Source organism: Rhinatrema bivittatum, chromosome 6 (genome assembly GCF_901001135.1).
Source record: "Rhinatrema bivittatum chromosome 6, aRhiBiv1.1, whole genome shotgun sequence".
Taxonomy (NCBI): Eukaryota; Metazoa; Chordata; class Amphibia; order Gymnophiona; family Rhinatrematidae; genus Rhinatrema; species Rhinatrema bivittatum.
This window is the reverse complement of record NC_042620.1, coordinates 258,814,176-258,831,744: the sequence shown is the minus strand read 5'-3', so window position 1 is coordinate 258,831,744 and position 17,569 is coordinate 258,814,176. Positions and strand designations below refer to the sequence as shown.

General features: G+C 43.9%; 1 protein-coding gene and 1 long non-coding RNA gene across 9 annotated transcripts in view; one reads left to right on the top strand and one right to left on the bottom strand.

The window, feature by feature from the left end:
• CASP14 (caspase 14) overlaps window positions 1-17,569 on the top strand; it is a 105,656-nt gene that overhangs the window by 40,546 nt on the left and 47,541 nt on the right. Inside the window, exon 1 of one of the 8 annotated variants that reach the window (XM_029606928.1) lies at window positions 2,426-2,444. The exons of 4 other annotated variants lie outside the window; for them this stretch is intronic. The gene's annotated coding sequence lies outside the window, so the exon portion shown is untranslated. Of the gene's footprint in view, window positions 1-2,425; window positions 2,445-8,974; window positions 9,151-17,569 lie in introns of those variants that run through there. 3 more of the 8 variants (XM_029606921.1, XM_029606925.1, XM_029606929.1) reach the window with 3 other exon arrangements.
• On the bottom strand, window positions 917-8,893 carry LOC115094163. The gene is made up of 3 exons (XR_003857504.1): window positions 8,759-8,893; window positions 1,624-1,764; window positions 917-1,055 (listed from the first exon to the last, which is right to left on the bottom strand). It is a non-coding gene; the product is annotated as an uncharacterized LOC115094163 (long non-coding RNA).

Here is a 17,569-nt window from a genome sequence, read left to right as displayed (position 1 = left end):
TGGGTGACCCGCTCCACACGTGGCACAGGCGTGCCTGAACTTACAATCCAGGAACAGACACGACGACCGGTTGAAACACCAACACAGGTCGCTGCCGGCCATAACAACTCTACCCGATCGTTGAACTCGGGTCCTGTGCGAAAGGGCCGTGCATTCACATTAACTCCTCCTATGGCCCCGGGTGTTAGGGCGGATGACTTGCTGCCCATTTGTGTCAGCCACAAATCCACATCTTGTATACCCCACGACGAATTTGTTTTCCTCCATTCGGTCACGAAAGCATTAGTCTTAGTTAAGCCACAACCAACCTTCGTACTCTTTGCTGGCCGCCAAAATGGCATCAGCATAGGCCAGCAATGCCCCATATTGCGACGGGTCCTTATGACCCACCACGCTCGCCAAGCGGAGAAACGAACGAATCCAGTTGTAGATGTTCCGCCTTCTTCTGAGTCCAGGGAAATCGATCAGCGCTGCCCTTCTTCTTCTCCTCCCTTTTCCCCCTGCGTCCCTCCAACAGCTGGAAGATGTCAATATATTTTTTAATCACGATTCTTCCTCCTGAGGGAGCGAGGAACATCTTCCCACAGCTCCGAAAACGCCACCAGCGCTGACGAACCTCTGTCCCTCCAAGCTACCTCAGAGCCTTTGCTGGCTGAGGAGGAATCACTCAAAGAACTGGTGGATGAAGATGAGGAAGAGGAAGACGACCCAGAGGAGCTCGCTTGATCACACTTCCTTCTATGTCTCGATTTTTCCTTCTTTTTGCTCCCTGACTACCTTTGAGGGTTGGGCACGGACAACGAGGCTTCCTGCCCTGGCATATCTGCTGCCTGCCTCCCTCCTACTGCCGAAGACTCACCATGGCTGGCTTCTGGCCCCACCCCCTGGACTTCTGTGTTTAAAGACTCACCCTACTGCATGGCCGAGGACGAGGCCGGAGTGGCACTGGGAAGAACAGGATCCGCGATGCGAGGCACCTGCACCACCGGGTTACTTCGCCATTGCTCCTGCTGCAAAGTCCCAGGCTGCTCCGCCGCATCACTTGGCAACATGCCCTGCGAAGAAACAAAAGGCACCGGAGACAACCCAACAAATATGCAGTACCAGGCCCCCTCACCGCCACACCGGGACCCTTGCCATAACCACTCCACATGGGGTACCCCCCAGGAGCCCCTTGCCACCCACCGGGACTACCACTGTCCACCGGGAAACACCGGGAACCCACCCCAGCGCTTGGCATGCTCGCCCATTCTGGCCACCACCCACCAGGGCCCATGGGCTGAGGAAAATGCCTTTCAGGAGGCCAGCCCGGAGAAAGCCCCGACCAAGCAGAAAGGCCTGTAGCACTCTGGACAGCTGCCAGAGCAGGAGGCTGTGCCGATAAAGCAGCTTCCGCTCGAACAGGCACCACACCAGGCTCCCTCGCGAAGGACCCCCGGACCTGCAGCTCCTTCCCTGTCGGCCCGGATTGCCGCTGGAGCAGAGCGCCCGTGCAATCGACCTCTCAGGATCCGACCCCCCAACACTCCCCATCCCAGCGCGACGCTTCCCACAAGTGGAGGCACCGTGCACAAGTCTCCATTTCCCCCCCAATCTCAGCGGCCCGCTCAGCAGCTCACTTACTGCGGGGATCCCTGCCGACGCGGCAACGTCCCCGCCCGGCCGCCAGAGGACCTCCCTCCATCGCGCCGACGACCTCCTCTCCCGCAACTGCAACTTCTTCAGACTCCATCTCTCCAGCTGACCGCACACCTCAGGTCAGCACTGCTCACAGAGAATGCAGAGAAGCGGCCAGAGCAGCAAAAAAGGCACGAATGAGCATTCGCGCAGTTGCTTCACGGTTTACTAACATTCCCCCTCCCCTGGCCAACGAGGACTCTGCATTTAAATTTAAGTTTCAGCGGGGGACGAATGAACTGTCCCCTGCAAACAGATCCCCCCCCCCCAATTCTCCTTCCCCACCCTCACCTAATCTAGCGTCTGTAGGAAGCACTGTTCCCTCCCTTGCCTAACTCCCTCTCATCTTCCTTTCCCTCCCCCTTTTCCACTTTCTTTGACCTCGGGCCAGCTGCCTCGTGAGCCTGGCACCCTATTACATTGGCTAATGCTTAGCCTCCCAGACTGTTTTTAGCAAACCTATTTTTTGGCTGAAATGCCTTCATTTGTGGATTTCTATGTATTTGATATCACATACAACATTTACAATTAAAAAAAAAAACCCAAAAACACAAATCATAGTAAAGACAACGATTCACAAGTTTTGATTAGAACTAAAATTGGAAGTCTAGTCTGAAAAATACACCTTGTTAACCCAGTTGTTTTTTGTTTTATAAAGCACTATGTACCTAAGACACCTTACACCAATTAAAAGCAACACGAGAATTTGTATAAAGTAAAGCATAATATGGACAAAAGTACAGCAAAACAAAGAATTAGGCATTAAGGTAAGACAACTTTAATAAATGGGTTTTAAACTTTTTTTCTGAAAGTTACCAAGGTACATAAGAACATGCCATACTGGGTCAGACCAAGGGTCCATCAAGCCCAGCATCCTGTTTCCAACAGTGGCCAATCCAGGCCATAAGAACCTGGCAAGTACCCAAAAACTAAGTCTATTCCATGTTATCATTGCTAATGGCAGTAGCTATTCTCTAAGTGAACTTAATAGCAGGTAATGGACTTCTCCTCCAAGAACTTATCCAATCCTTTTTTAAACACAGCTATACTAACTGCACTAACCACATTCTCTGGCAACAAATTCCAGAGTTTAATTGTGCGTTGAGTGAAAAAGAACTTTCTACGATTAGTTTTAAATGTGCCATATGCTAACTTCATGGAGTGCCCCCTAGTCTTTCTATTATCCGAAAGAGTAAAAAACTGATTCACATCTACCCGTTCTAGACCTCTCATGATTTTAAAGACCTCTATCATATCCCCCCTAAGCCGTCTCTTCTCCAAGCTGAAAAGTCCTAACCTCTTTAGTCTTTCCTCATAGGGGAGCTGTTCCATTCCCCTTATATTGTGGTCGCCCTTCTCTGTACCTTCTCCATTGCAATTATATCTTTTTTGAGATGCGGCGACCAGAATTGTACACAGTATTCAAGGTGCGGTCTCACCATGGAGCGATACAGAGGCATTATGACATTTTCCGTTCTATTAACCATTCCCTTTCTAATAATTCCTAATATTCTGTTTGCTTTTTTGACTGCCGCAGCACACTGAACCGACGATTTCAATGTGTTATCCACTATGACGCCTAGATCTCTTTCTTGGGTAATAGCACCTATTATGGGCAAGGTGGAATAAGGTGGTGCCCTTCTGGACATCAAATGAAAGTGCTAAGACAACAGGAAATGAGAGGCAGTCAACAGACAGTCCAGATCTCCTACTATGCTGGGCAGAGCTGACCCTAGGTGCTGTGGGGCCCAGGGAAAATCAGGCGATGTAGGGCACCCCTAAGATTGAAGAGCAGGTGAGAAGGGGCATGTCTGACCCATTTGACTAGATTGGAAGAGGGCTTTGCAAGCTTTCTCTCGCCCCTCCCCAGACCACCATTCACCATTTTCCTCCCCTCCTCAGACTTGACCATAGGCCCCCCAGCTAGCCACTTCCCTTTCCTCCCCTCCTAACCACTCTAGCCAGGCAGCACATCCTCCTTCCCCCCACCACAAAAGGCTCACACACCTTTCTTTCATAAATAAATTCCAATATTTACCCAGAAAAATAGCGAGTCATTTTTTTTTAACTGATTGACTTGTTTTTGTTCTTATAATAAACCTTGATAAATTCCCGGAAAAAATAAAGAGCAATAAAAACTGAAAATGAAGGTCCCTATATATTGTCATTTTCTGTAGGTAGGTCAAGATCCGCAATCACTGAGCATTCAACATCCATCCTGTTGAAGGCAGTGAGGCTGGGATGATAAATAGTTCTGTTTTCCTGAGTTAAGTATCAGATCTGTTCCCAATGAATTGGGAAGATTGCTGGGAAATTGTACAATATATGCATGCCATGATTATCTGGACCATACTGGGGCTTTGAGGATTAATTGAGCATGATCCTGAAGAACCTTTTACACTGTTTTGGCTATGAGCTGGCTCGATAAAAAAAGAGTACATGAGGTTTGTTCCCTAATCGAGGAGGAAAGCATCCTGAGCTATACATAGCTCGCTTGGAAGAATTGAACAGAATTGATTCACCTTCCTGTTCTCCTCTGAGGCAAACAGTTCTACTACTGGTTGACCCGATAATCTGAAGATTTTGTCTGCCACAGATTGTTATAGAGACCACTTTTGTGTGGACGAAAAATTCTGCTGAGCAAATATGCTAGCATGTTGGAGATCCCTGGGGGATAGGAGGCTTGCAGCAGTGCTCGACTCTTGTTCACCCAAGACCAGATTTTGAGTGCTTTCCATTAGAGAGGCTACGATCTTATTTGCCTGTGTTTGCTGACATAAAACATGGCCAGTTGGACCATCCGAATGAGAATGTTCTTGTCCCGAAAAAGGTACGTGAACACATGCATTTCTTATTGCTCACAACTCAAGCAGATTGATTTGATATTGACTTTCCTCGAGAGACCAAATGCCCTGGGTTTGACAAGAGCGCCCTACCCTTTTATTGAAGCATCCGTTGTTAATGTTATTCAGTATGGAGGCTGTCGAAAAGGCACACACTCTAAAGGACACAAGGTTATCGCCATCACCTGAGCTCCTAAGCCATTTCCTTTGGATCACTGTGGAGAGGGGCCGGGTCAGCTTATTCCACTGAGAACGTAGGCCCCACTGAAGGCATTGAATATGCATTTGAGTTAGTGGAACCACATGTATGGCCACTACCATGAGTCCCAGCATGACTACAAGAGATTGCCCTGTCGTTCGCTGAGAGGAGAACATTTTGTGAATTAATGACAGTATGATGGTCGGATGATCTGAGGGAAGAAATGCTCTCTCCAGTAACAAGTCTATCTATGCCCCTATAAATTTCAGTCTTTGGTCTGGCACCAAGTTCAACTTCTCAAAGACTGGGATCAGCTCTCTGCACCAGCAAGGAGATTGTCTGGTGCAGAGAGCTGATCCCAAATTTCTGAGAATGTGATGGGATTAACCAGTTGTCCAGATAAGGAAAGACCTGGGTTCCCTGATGTTGCGGATAAACTGCTACCACTGCCAGACATTTAGTGAAGACCTGACAGGCCAAACAGAGGCACCTATGTTGGAAATGGGTAGAATCAATTTTGAACCAAAGGTAGTGCTGGGAATGGTGGGTATGTTTGTGCAGGTAATCATCCTTGAGGTCCAACGCACACATCCATTCACCCTTATAAATGTAAGGGAAACTCATACTGTGGAAGTTCATTTGGAATTTTTCTCAAAGCAAGTGCTTGTTCAGATGTCTCAGATACAAAATTGGCAAACCTTCGGATAAAGAAGTCAAGTGAATGTTGGAACATAGGGAGAGGTTTTATTGCCTACTGCAGTAAGAAGTGTCTGAACTTCCAAAAGTAGTTACGGACGATGGGACAGATCTGGCTGCAGCATAGAAAAATCAGGAGAAGTGGTAGGTGAGATAAATGCAAATGGCATCCAGAGCAAGCTATTTTAAGGTGGTTGTTGTCCAGAAAAATTTGAATTCTACCCTCAACTGCAACTGAGGAGTGTGGATTGAGTGATGGGATCAAAAGTTGGGCCTGGATTTAGGGTGGGCTGGTTGAGCCAGTTTTTGATGTCTCTGTTACCTTTACCTAGGCTTTGCTGAAAAAGGCTACCAACTTTGAGGTGGGAGACTGTGGATGATTCTGTTCATAAATTCAGAAGAGATGCCTGTGGAAATAAGACTGTCGTGGTGAAGATGGCTGCTCAAGGCCCATCAAGAAGGATTAGACAGCTACTTTAAAAAAAATAATTATTTATAAAACTATGTAAGGTTAAACAGTAGGAATGTCAGCAAGCATGTTCAATGATAGAACAATACACTGTTAAAACAAATATAAGAACACGTAGAATTTACATTGTAGATTGCCACAATCAGGTGGTTGTCCCATAATGAACCTAGTAGTTTCCACAGTTGTTCATTCTTAAATTTCTCATCAGGTGTCTAAACAATTCAAGATCAGCCACTATTCTGGCTTGAGAACGCCAATAACTCATACTGGGGTGCAACTTCCAAAAGGTAGCTATAGTGAGATGAGCAGACAGTAAGAGTTGTGCTATGAACGGTCTGTACCAGAGTGGGACCATTGACCCCTGCCATCATCCCAAAAGACCAAGCTGTGGCAAGTACACCAGCGAGTCAATTATATTTGAGATTTCCTGAATTAATTCACCCCAGAAGATCTTTATCTCAGGATAGTCCCACCACATGTGAAAATAAGATCCAAATGCACCACAACCCCTCCAACACATTTTACTTGCAGCAGGAAATAGCTTGGAATAATAGGTAGATGTGAGCTATGTCCTGTGTAACAGTTTTACCATTTATCCAGATCTTTTATTACAAATGGATATATGGTATGCATTGTGCCAGATACCTTTCTATTCTGTAGAACTGAGATGAAAACCTAAATCCACATTCCTGGCATCTATTAACAACTGTGGAATACTCTCTCCAAATTTTGCCAAAAGAATACCCTAATATATGATTAATATGCCTTTTTTTTATCATTCACTTTCACTAAGAAAATCTTCCAGTCCATTTAATTACTGCATAAGATGCAGAATGTCAAAAAGACCTCCCAGAGCATTTCTCATCCGCAGATAGCTAGCCAGGAACTCATCCTGGAGAACAAATTCATCCCTGAGATCTGCAAAGGACATGAATCCCCCTTCTCCCCAAAACTGTTTGACTAAGATCAGCCTTCTCTCTCGGCTTCCCACAGAGTGGGTCTCCTTGCTAAAGGACCTAGGAAGGGTGGTAAACTTGGCCAAAAGCAGTTTACATCCATCTTAGACGCTGGAGTATCTCGGCATTCATTTCGATACGAAGTAGGGCAGAGTGTTTCTGCTAGAGAGTTGCATTCAGAAGTTGATTGCCTAAGTTCAAACCCTGCGGAGGACTATTTGACCAACAGTGTGGTCTTATCTACAGGTCCTAGGTTTGATGGCAGCCATGTTGGAGACTGTAACGTGGGCAAGGGTGCATATGCAGCATCTTCAGTGCACGTTGCTTTCCTGGTGGAATCCACAATCGCAGGACTGTGCATTGAGAATTCACTTGCCATTGGCAGTAAGCACTCAGTTACAGTGATGCTTACAGGGGGATCATCTCAGGAAGGGAGTTTCCTTCAAGTCACTAGATTGGTTAGTGCTTACGACAGAAGCAAGTCTTTTGGGTTGGGGGGGCTCACTATCAGGAGTTGCTGGTGCAAGGTTGCTGGAATGCCAAGGAACAGCAGTGGAGAATCAATCATTTGGAAGCACGGGCAGTAGGGCTGGCGTGCTTGCAGTTCGCCGAGCATCTAGAGGCTCGGACAGTCAGGATAATGTTCGACAATGTGACAATGGTGGCTTACATCATTCATCAGGGTAGAACCAAAAGCCAACAGGTATCAGAGGAGAGGCTTTAGCTTTTGCAGGCAGTCACGAATATACTGTCCTATGCAAAATTGATGAATCTAAATGTGTGCAATGAGTATGGAAGCTTGATACACTATTTTACCAAACTGATCCAAAAACCAGTGGTGTTTTCCAGGTGGTGAACTGGAGTGAATCTGTGTCTTTTTTGCTTTCTTCATCATGGATTTAAGCACCATTGAATGATACCAAATCTGGGAGATTGTTGAACCGTGTACTTCAGGTCTAATTTTCTCACTGTTTAGCATGGCAGAAAAAGAGGTTTCCCATATTCTCATCTGCAAAGCATTTAGAAGCACATGGACAGGTACAGCCACTGGCTATGATGGAGTATCGAGGCTTTGTAGCAGGCCCAGTAGTTCAGAATAGGGGTCTTTGACTTTATGAACATGGGCTTCCAGGGCACAAGCCATTTTTTCTTTTCCTTATTTTTAACAATCTGTTTATTGAAGTCAACATATCCAAATGCAATAATGCAAACTGAACACATAAGAAAACATGAGAAAATGTCAAAAGCATATTCATAAAGTACTATTCCACTTTTTATAATTTATTACCCTTCCACAGCTGTTCCACACCACACCATACAACCATCCAGAAATATGAAAAAATCCATTACAATGAGTCAGTATGAAATAATGTAACAGAGACCAAGGAGAGAGAAAAGAACATGCTCAACCAGTTTGTCTAACAATCATGCAGAAACGAAAATAACCTTGTTGTGCCGGCATATTGCGAAAATTACTCAGCTCCCTCTTCCTTAATTATTCTAATGAGGCAGTCTGTTTCATAATTTCCTTCCAATGTTAGAACTGGGCAGACTACTCACTTTTCCAATACATAACTGGCAAAACATTTTGGGTTTTTTTTGACAGGAGATGAGAAACAACCAAAAATTTCCTCCCTCCACCATAAATCGTGCCTTAGCTTTCGAAGTAGATACAATTTCTAGAATTTGAGGGTAACAAAGCAGCTGCGCTGCTGCAGGTCATGGAAAGTGTGCATGAATCTGCAGTGAACGGAAGGACACTTTATCAGCAGGTTCTATCTTTAGATAAGAAAACCGGTTGTTTTAAGTTTTTAGCAAAAACTGCTCTAGGAAAGCAATTATATCGGCGTTCTCTGATCACAAAAAAAAACCCCACAATCGGGATGTTGCTGTGTCCATTTCCGTTACTCACACATACCTTGTAAGATTTGGCATTCCATTCCTGTCTAACATAAATTTTCCTTCCAACACTTAAGATCCATTTATAGTTTAAATACAATATTCCCCGATGCATAGTACATTAAATAACTAACAAATCCCAACATTTCTTTCCGTACATAACTTACCCTTAATCAACACTGAAGAGTACTACAAATGAAAGGACAGCATGTAACCCTGCTGCGCATGCGCGAGATTCCGCTTGGGCGGGGTGGAGAACGTGGCCCGCGAGGGATGAGATGCTTCCCCCCCCCCGGAAGTGGTTGGGTGGTATCAGCGGAAGCTTTGCGTTGGTAACACGTATGGTTTGTGGTCTCGAAAGTACGTGAGGGTAAAAAAAACCCAAAAAGGGTTCTTACGAAAGGGGAGAATGTATGTTCAAAATTTGTGTAGGTAGTACTGTGTTATGCACAAAGTATAATTTTTTTAGAGTGCAGTTATATATATATATATATATATATATATATATATATATGTGTAGGACTTTTAATGTATGTTTTGGGTGCTAAATTATATGTATTTGGCATCGCTGTTATTTAACATAGTGTACCTAAATCATATAATTTAATGCTCTATACATATATTAATTTAAATGCATATGTGTGTGTGTATATATATATATATATATGTGCGCACACATTATTGCACTGGTCAAGGAGTGAGATTTTTAGAGTAGTCCTGGATTGCTTTATAACCCTAACCTGAAGCATTATAGGACTTGTAGCCAGGGTTTTAATGGATACAATCGGGGGCTAGGAATACGACACTGCTTTGAAATGTAGGTAATTCTTAATTATGGAGCTGGGTAACTTGGCAACTTTGTGAATAAATTAGATGCATAACAGCACTATGTACTGTTGTATACATAATATTCTTCACTATATCATGCATTCTGTAAATAAGTTTATATAGTGTAAGATGTGGTATTATAGTAATACATATATTTTTAAATATTTCTATACTGCTTAATCAAAAATCACCTATGAAAAACATTTTCTAATAAAACATTAAGCAGCTAATATGACAAATGTAGACATTAAAAACAGCATATAAAAACATGAGGAGATGAATAGAACCAGAACAGCAATTAGATATTAGGTTGAGAAGATTGTCTATGACAATTATTACAGCTGTAGGGTATCTTACAGTATAGCTGTAATGTAATTATGGCTTCTAGGGCTGGTGCCACAGGTAGCAGCTCAGAAGGGTGGCAGCCTGGCACAACTGAGTAGGTAGATGGAGTCAACAGAATGGCACTGCTGACAGCAGTGAGGCAGAGCCCTAGCAGCAAAGCCAAGTTCAGCTTATTGTATGCTTTTCCCTCTTCCCTATGTAAACAGCAGGAAAAGGTGGCATTTCTGGTGCCCTGAGAGGGGGTAAAATGGGATGGGAGGGGGGGTTATGGTGAGGGAGGGTCCATGATGGAGAGCAGGGAAAAGATGAGAGGAGGAAGGGTCATGATGGGTGAAGGGGAGAGGGAGGACCATGGTCATGAGATAGAAAGGGAGGGGGAATAGGAGAGAGATGGGCCTTGAGGCAGAAAGGGGGGGACAGATGGTCCATGAGGCTGAAGTGGAGGGGGAGGCAGATGGGCCATGATGTGGAAGGAGTAGGGAAGAATGAGAGGCAGGTCATGATGCAGAAAGGGTAGTGGGGAAGAATGGGAAACAGGTGTGCCATGCTGTGGAAGAATGGGAGGGAAGGAGTAGGAGGGACGGACAGTGGTCATAAATGGGGAGGAGAATAGGGAGAGTGGTCATGATGGGAAGAATAGGAAAGTGGCCATGATAGGGAGGGGAAATAGGGCAGAATAGGAGAAGGGCAGCATAGGAGAGGCATCATGATGGGGGGGGGGGGGGGGGAGGAGAAAGGGCAACGTAGGAGAGGTGCCATGATTGGGGAAGGGGGGAGGAATGGGAGGGGGGGGAGGGAGGGCGGGCAGGGGAGGTGCCATGATATAGGGAAGTATAGGGGCCATGATAGAGGTGGAAAGGGGGGAATGGGTGGGGGAAGGGATAGGAGAGAGAAGAATCAAGAGGGGAGGAAAAGAATAAGAGGGAGAAGGGCCTTGATGGGGTGGGTGGGAGGGAAGGAAGAATAGAGGAGGGACTATGATGGGGGAAGAATAGGAGAGGTGCATGAAGGGATGGGGGAAGCATAGGAGGGGGAGGAAAGGAATAAGAGTTGGGGCCTTAATGGAGAAGAGGAGAAAAGGAATAAGAGGTAGAAGGGCCATTACAGCAAGGGGGGGGGGGGGGGGAGGAAAGGTATAGGAAGAAGAAAGGCCATTATGGGGAAGTGCAGGAAAGGAACAAGATGAAGAAGGGAAGGAGATAGAAGAATAGGAGAAAAAGACGGCCATGATGTGTCAGGGGAAGAATAGGAGGGAAAGGAACCATGGTGTGAGGGGGAAAATAGGTCATGATGGAGGAAAGAAGAGAAGGGCGAGGGTTTATGATCCGGAGTGTGGAAGGGAGGAGGAGGGGGAGAGATAGGGTCCATAATTGGGGGAGAGGGGGGTGGAAATAGGAGTGCTAAGATGTGGAGAAGATAAAGGGAGGGAGAAAAGCATGATGAGAAGGTGGAGGAAAGGAATTGGAGGAGGGGGGCCTTGATGGGTAGGGGAAGAAAGGAATAGGAGAGGGGCCATAATGGGGAGGGGAAAGATATGTGAGGGAGAGGGGCCATGATATATATGGGTGGTGTGTGTATTGGGGGGGGGGGGGGGGGGGAGAATGGGATGGAGAGAAGCCATGATGTATGTGTTTTTGGACAAACACTTCTGCCCCCAATTCTCTCACTTCCTACCAGTGCCTGCCATGGTTCCTTCAGTCTGTTTTTGTGCATTTTTCCTGCTGATAACTCCTAAAAAGTGTGGGGCAGGTGTTTTAAGAAAGTGAAGAGGATTGGGTGGTGGGGATGGACTGCTAGAGGGAGGGGAGGTGGAGAGAGAGTAATGGGAATGTTTGTATTTATAGTTAGTGAAGTTTGTGTTCTATAGATTTTTATTTTTTATCATTTTTATTATATTTGTGATTATTGTGATCCACACTGAATGCTTATAGCTTGAAAATTGTGGATCACAACTACTGAGCATGTGTAGGAATTTCTGCTCAGGTATTGCCTCCTGAGCCTCCTTGGTCTCTCTTTATTCGAGCACAAGCACAGATATATACCTCTATCTTTCGCTGGTTTTCTGTGAAAATATTGATAACATTTTTCTTTCTTTAAAATTGCCTTGCTATCTCAGCCGCCTCTAAACAACATTTTTCAGTAGTGCTGAAAAGAAGAAAAAATTTAATTTTTTTTTACCATGTCCAGTAAGAAGATATCTGAAATGAGTGAGTTCAAGGACTGTATTTGTGGTAGAAGAATGCCCATTACTGATGGACATAACTTCTGCTACTGCTGCCTAGGACTGGACCAGGATCAGGCCAACTGTTATGATTGTAGATGGATGTCCCTACATACCCAATAGGTCAAGGGCCTTAATTGTGTATTGAGTGAGATAATTTTCTCCGATTAGTTTTAAATGTGCTACTTGCTAACTTCATGGAGTGCCCCCTAGTCCATTTATTATCCGAAAGAGTAAATAACTAATTCACATCTACCCGTTCTAGACCTCTCATGATTTTAAACACCTCTATCTTATCCCCCCTCAGCCATCTCTTTTCCAAGCTGAACAGCCCTAACCTCTTCAGCCTTTCCTCATAGGGGAGCTGTTCTACCCCTTTTATCATTTTGGTTGCCCTTCTCTGTACCTTCTCCATCGCAACTATATCTTTTTTTAGATGCAGTGACCAGAATTGTACACAGTACTCAAGGTGCAGTCTCACCATGGAGCAATACAGAGGCATTTTGACATTTTCCGTTTTATTCACCATCCCTTCCTAATAATTCCTAACATTCTGTTTGCTTTTTTGACTGCTGCAATACACTGAGCCGACAATTCAATGTATTATCCACTATAATGCCTAAATCTTTTTTCCTGGGTGGTAACTCCTAATATGAAACCTAACATTGTGTAACTACAGTATGGGTTATTTTTCCCTATATGCAACACCTTGCACTTGTCCACATTTAAATTTCATCTGCCATTTGGATGCCCAATCTTCCAGTCTTGCAAGTTCCTCCTGCAATTTATCACAATCTGCTTGTGATTTAACTACTCAGAATAACTTTATATCATCTGCAAATTTGATTACCTCACTCGTCATATTCATTTCCAGATCATTTATAAATATATTGAAAAGCACCAGTCCAAGTATAGATCCCTGAGGCACTCCACTGTTTACCCTTTTCTACTGAGAAAATGACCATTTAATCCCACTCTCTGCTTCCTTTCTTTTAACCAGTTTGTAATCCATGACAGGATATTGCCTTCTATCCCATGACTTTTTAGTTTTCGTAGAAGCCTCTCATGAGGGACTTTGTCAAACATCTTCTGAAAATTCAAATACACTACATCTACTGGTTCACCTTTATCCACATGTTTATTAACCCCTTCAAAAAAGGAAGCAGATTTGTGAGACAAGACTTCCTTGGGTAAATCCATGCTGACTGTGTTCCATTAAACCATGTCTTTCTATATGTTATGTGATTTTGATCTTTTGAATAGTTTCCACTATTTGTCCCAGCACTGAAGTCAGACTCACTGGTGTATAGTTTCCCGGATTGCCCCTGGAGCCCTTTTTAAATGTTGGGGTTACATTGGCCACCCTCCAGTCTTCAGGTACAATGGATGATTTTTAATATGATGTTACAAATTTTAATAATAGATCTGAAATTTCATTTTTGAGTTCCTTCAGAAACCTGGGATGTATACCATCCGGTCCAGGTGATTTGCTACTCTTTAGTTTGTCAATCTGGCCTACTATATCTTCCAGGTGAACAGTGATTTGGTTCAGTTCATCTGACTCATCCCCCTTGAAAACCTTCTCCAGAACTGGTATCTCCCCAACATCCTCATTAGTAAACACAGAAGCAAAGAATTAATTTAGTCTTTCTTCCCTAAGATCCCCTTTAACCCCTCTGTCATCTAATGGTCCTACCGACTCCCTCACAGGTTTCTTGCCTCGGTTATTTTTTAAAGTTTTTATTATGAGTTTTTGCCTCATTTCAAATTCTCTCTTAGCCTGCCTTATCAATGTTTTATACTTAACTTGACAATGCTTATGCTTTTTCCTATTTTTTTCAGATGGATCCTTCTTCAAATTTTTGAAGGATTTTTTTTGGCTAAGATAGCCTCTTTCACCTCATCTTTTAACCAGGCCGGCAATCATCTTGCCTTCCTTCCACCTTTCTTAATGCGTGGGATACAGCTGGGCTGTGCTTCTAAGATTGTATTTTAAGCAATGTCCATGCCTGTTATACACTTTTAACCCTTTGCAGCTGCACCTTTCAGTTTTTTTCTAACTATTTTCTTCATTTTATCAAAGTTTCCCTTTTCAAAATTTAGTGTTAGAGCTGTAGATTTACATATTGTCCCCCTTCCAGTCAGTTCAAATTTGATCATGTTATGATCACTGTTGCCAAGTGGTCCCACCACATACAGCATATGGATATCCAGTGAGTTCCTACCAGCTCCCCTGAGGCTCCTCAAACTCTCTAGGCTAGGGCTTTTATGGCAGGGTGAAGGGAACCTCCTTCACCCAGAATCCCTTGCTGCCTTCTGCCTTAAAGAGGCCTGGGTTAAAAGCCTGAACTAGGCTCCTTAAGGTAGAATGAGGGAGTTGTCAGTATACTCGGACACACGTGCTCTACATGAACAAACAAGGGGGCACAGGATCATGAACTGTTTGTCAGGAAGTAATAAATATATGGGAATGGGCAGGCAGATATCAAGCTGTCCTGCAAGTGTCCTACCTTCTGTAGGGAGATACAGTATCACTACTGTATGCAGCAAAATATGGATTTTAACTTCACAAAATGGATGCTTGACCTGTATTTCTGCAGAAATACAGAGATGTTGAACTTTGGCCAGAATTACAATACATGACTGAGTTATCTGTTTTGCCAGCAGAGCTGTTTAACAAGGCCACTCTGAAGGAATAAAAGTTTCTCTCCGTAAACAGACCTGACTTAAGACAATATAGGCCAGGGGTGTGTGTGTGCAGCAGAGCTCAGTTCTGCCTGCAGATGAGTCCCTCCAATCCTGGAAAATTATCTTATCAGACAGGTCAGCTTTGTTACACAGCAGGTCAGCTCCCTGGTCAGATGTCACGCGTCCTGATCGCATGCCAGAGATTACATGCCAGAGGGAGTCAAGAAAAGGGAGGTCCAGCAGTCTGAAGTGCAGAAGAGACCCCTTTTTGTGCTCCTGTTTTTACTGTACATGAGCTCTTGAATATGCATATCATGGCTCTTAAAAACAGCCTGGGAGAGGGGCTCAGGGAGGTGGCATTGAAGAATTTCCATTAACACCATCAGAAGACAACACTCGAGTCATCGCTCCCTGCCACCAGGTGGATGAGCTGTGTCTTGGAAGGTACTGCACATAAGAGAGACTTCTGTCAGCTACCTAGCAGCCTGAGTTGAACTTGTCTTGTTCTTCTCTAGGGATCAAACGAGTCCTCTTAGCTCATCAGGTGACCAGAGCCACTCATGCAGGCTCCCGTTGGCAGAGACAGCCTCCCAAAACTCCAGCTTTTCTCCTGGATCAGCACAGAGACATCATCAGTGATGAAATGGAGGTTAACCTTGTAAGAGTTATGGGGATTTTTAGCTAAGTTTATTAATAATATCCTAAGCAAGTCAAGGTTATTCTGATGTGTATTGCTTTGAGTTCACCTACAGTATGCTAAGCCTGAATCATTATAAAGTAAATGCTGTGTTAAGGACTATAGTATGAGTTTCTTACCTAAGAGGTGTAAGTGGTGTGAATTATTCTGAGAAGTAAGTCTGAAATGTCTGAAAATAAATGTCTGATTCTGAGATAAATGCTTTTCTATTCATGGGCTTCTTGGATCGGATGTAAGGTAATAAGTGGTAAGTTTCTGTAGCCTTGTCAGTGTTCCCCAGAGAGAGACAGAAAAGGGGTAAAGGAAGCAGGCAGTCTCCTCCAGGTTTCCGTATACTCTTAGAGTATACACTTACAGGGATCTCCAACATGTTGATAGATTGCCTTAGCAGAGTTTTTCGATCACATGAGTGGTCTTTACAGCAATCAACAGCCAACAGGCTCTTCATCAATGGGACTTCCAGCAGTCGACCTGTTTGCGTCACAGCAAAACAGAAAACTGCAACATTTTTGTTTCATTCTTGGCAGCTGACTCAGATCTTCTCAGGAATCTTTTCTGCTTGATTGAAATGCAGATCTTATGCATATGTTTCCATTGATACTACTGATAGCTGGAAGGGTGCAAAAAGAGCTCAAAGACCAAGCTTGTCTGATCATCCTAGCTCTAGCATGGCCCAGACAATTTTGGTTTGCATACTTGATACAACTGTTCAGCAGTCCTCTGATCCCTCTCAGATCAGACCCATCATTATTAATTCAGGAAGAAAGACGTTTGTTTCATCTAAACCTTCCCTCCCTCAGCTTGACAGATTGGATGGTGTGTGCTCAGTAATTGCTGAATTGTCTTTACCCAGGGAGGTTGAGGATGTTATAGTGTCTGTCAGAAAACTATCAACTAGATGAGCCTACAATTTTAAATGAAAATGTTTTTTCACATGGTGTCAACACAATACTTTGGATCTATTTGCATGCGTTCCCAAAGAGTTACTGAACTATTTGCTTGCTCTTGCATCAGGTTTCAATATCTCATCAGTGAGAGTACATCTCAGTGCCATAGCTGCTTATCATGCTCAAATTGAGGGTAAGCCTATCGCATCTGTTAGTATCTAAATTCATGAAAAGCTTAAGACATATTAAACCTCCAGTTGTGAAACTACCTGTTCCATGGGATCTAAACGTGATTCTGGCCCAACTGATGAAACCTCCAGTCTGAAACTGATGAACCGTTGTCTTCTCAAAGGTTTCTAACATGAAAAGTAATATTCCTGGTAGCAGTAACATCAGCTAGAAGAATCAGTAAGCTTCAGGTTTTAGTTCATCATCCACCTTACACACAATTCTTCCACAACAGGATGGTGTTTCACACTCATCCAAAGTTTCTACCAAAGACAGAATCAGTTTTTCGCATTAATGAAGCCATCGTGTTACCTATGTTCTTCTTGAAGCCACACATACATGAAGGCAAGAAAGCCCTTCATACCATAGACTGTAAAAGGACCTTGGCTTACTACAAGAGAAGAACTCAACCTCATCGTTGGACTTTTCTCAGATATTTGTCTCTTACTATCCTAATAGACTGTTCAAAGCAGTGGCCCAATGTACATTGTCCAATTGGATAGCAGACTACATTGTAGACCTGATAGCATACAGCAGTGTACAAATTTTAGACACCATCAAGGCTCATCAAGTTAGAGCCATGGCTGCATCAGTGCCTTATCTGCAAGCCATACCATTTGAAGACATCTGCAAAGCTATAACATGGTTGTCAGTACCACCTTTGCATTCCATTACTGTCTTTCAAGGAGTGACAGTGAATTTGGACAAGCATTTTTACATAGCCTGTTTATATAGTAGTCCATTCTCCACGGTGGAGTCAGTTTGCTTATTCAATAAATGTTCCACTGACATGTGGGACTCCCCACAAATCATGGCTAATTCAGCTCTACTTGTTGATGGAGAAAGCAAGTTTGTTTACCATAAATGGTATTCTCTGGAGATAGCAGGATGATTTATCCATGCTAAATACTGGCTTGCCTCCCTGGAGAGTTAATT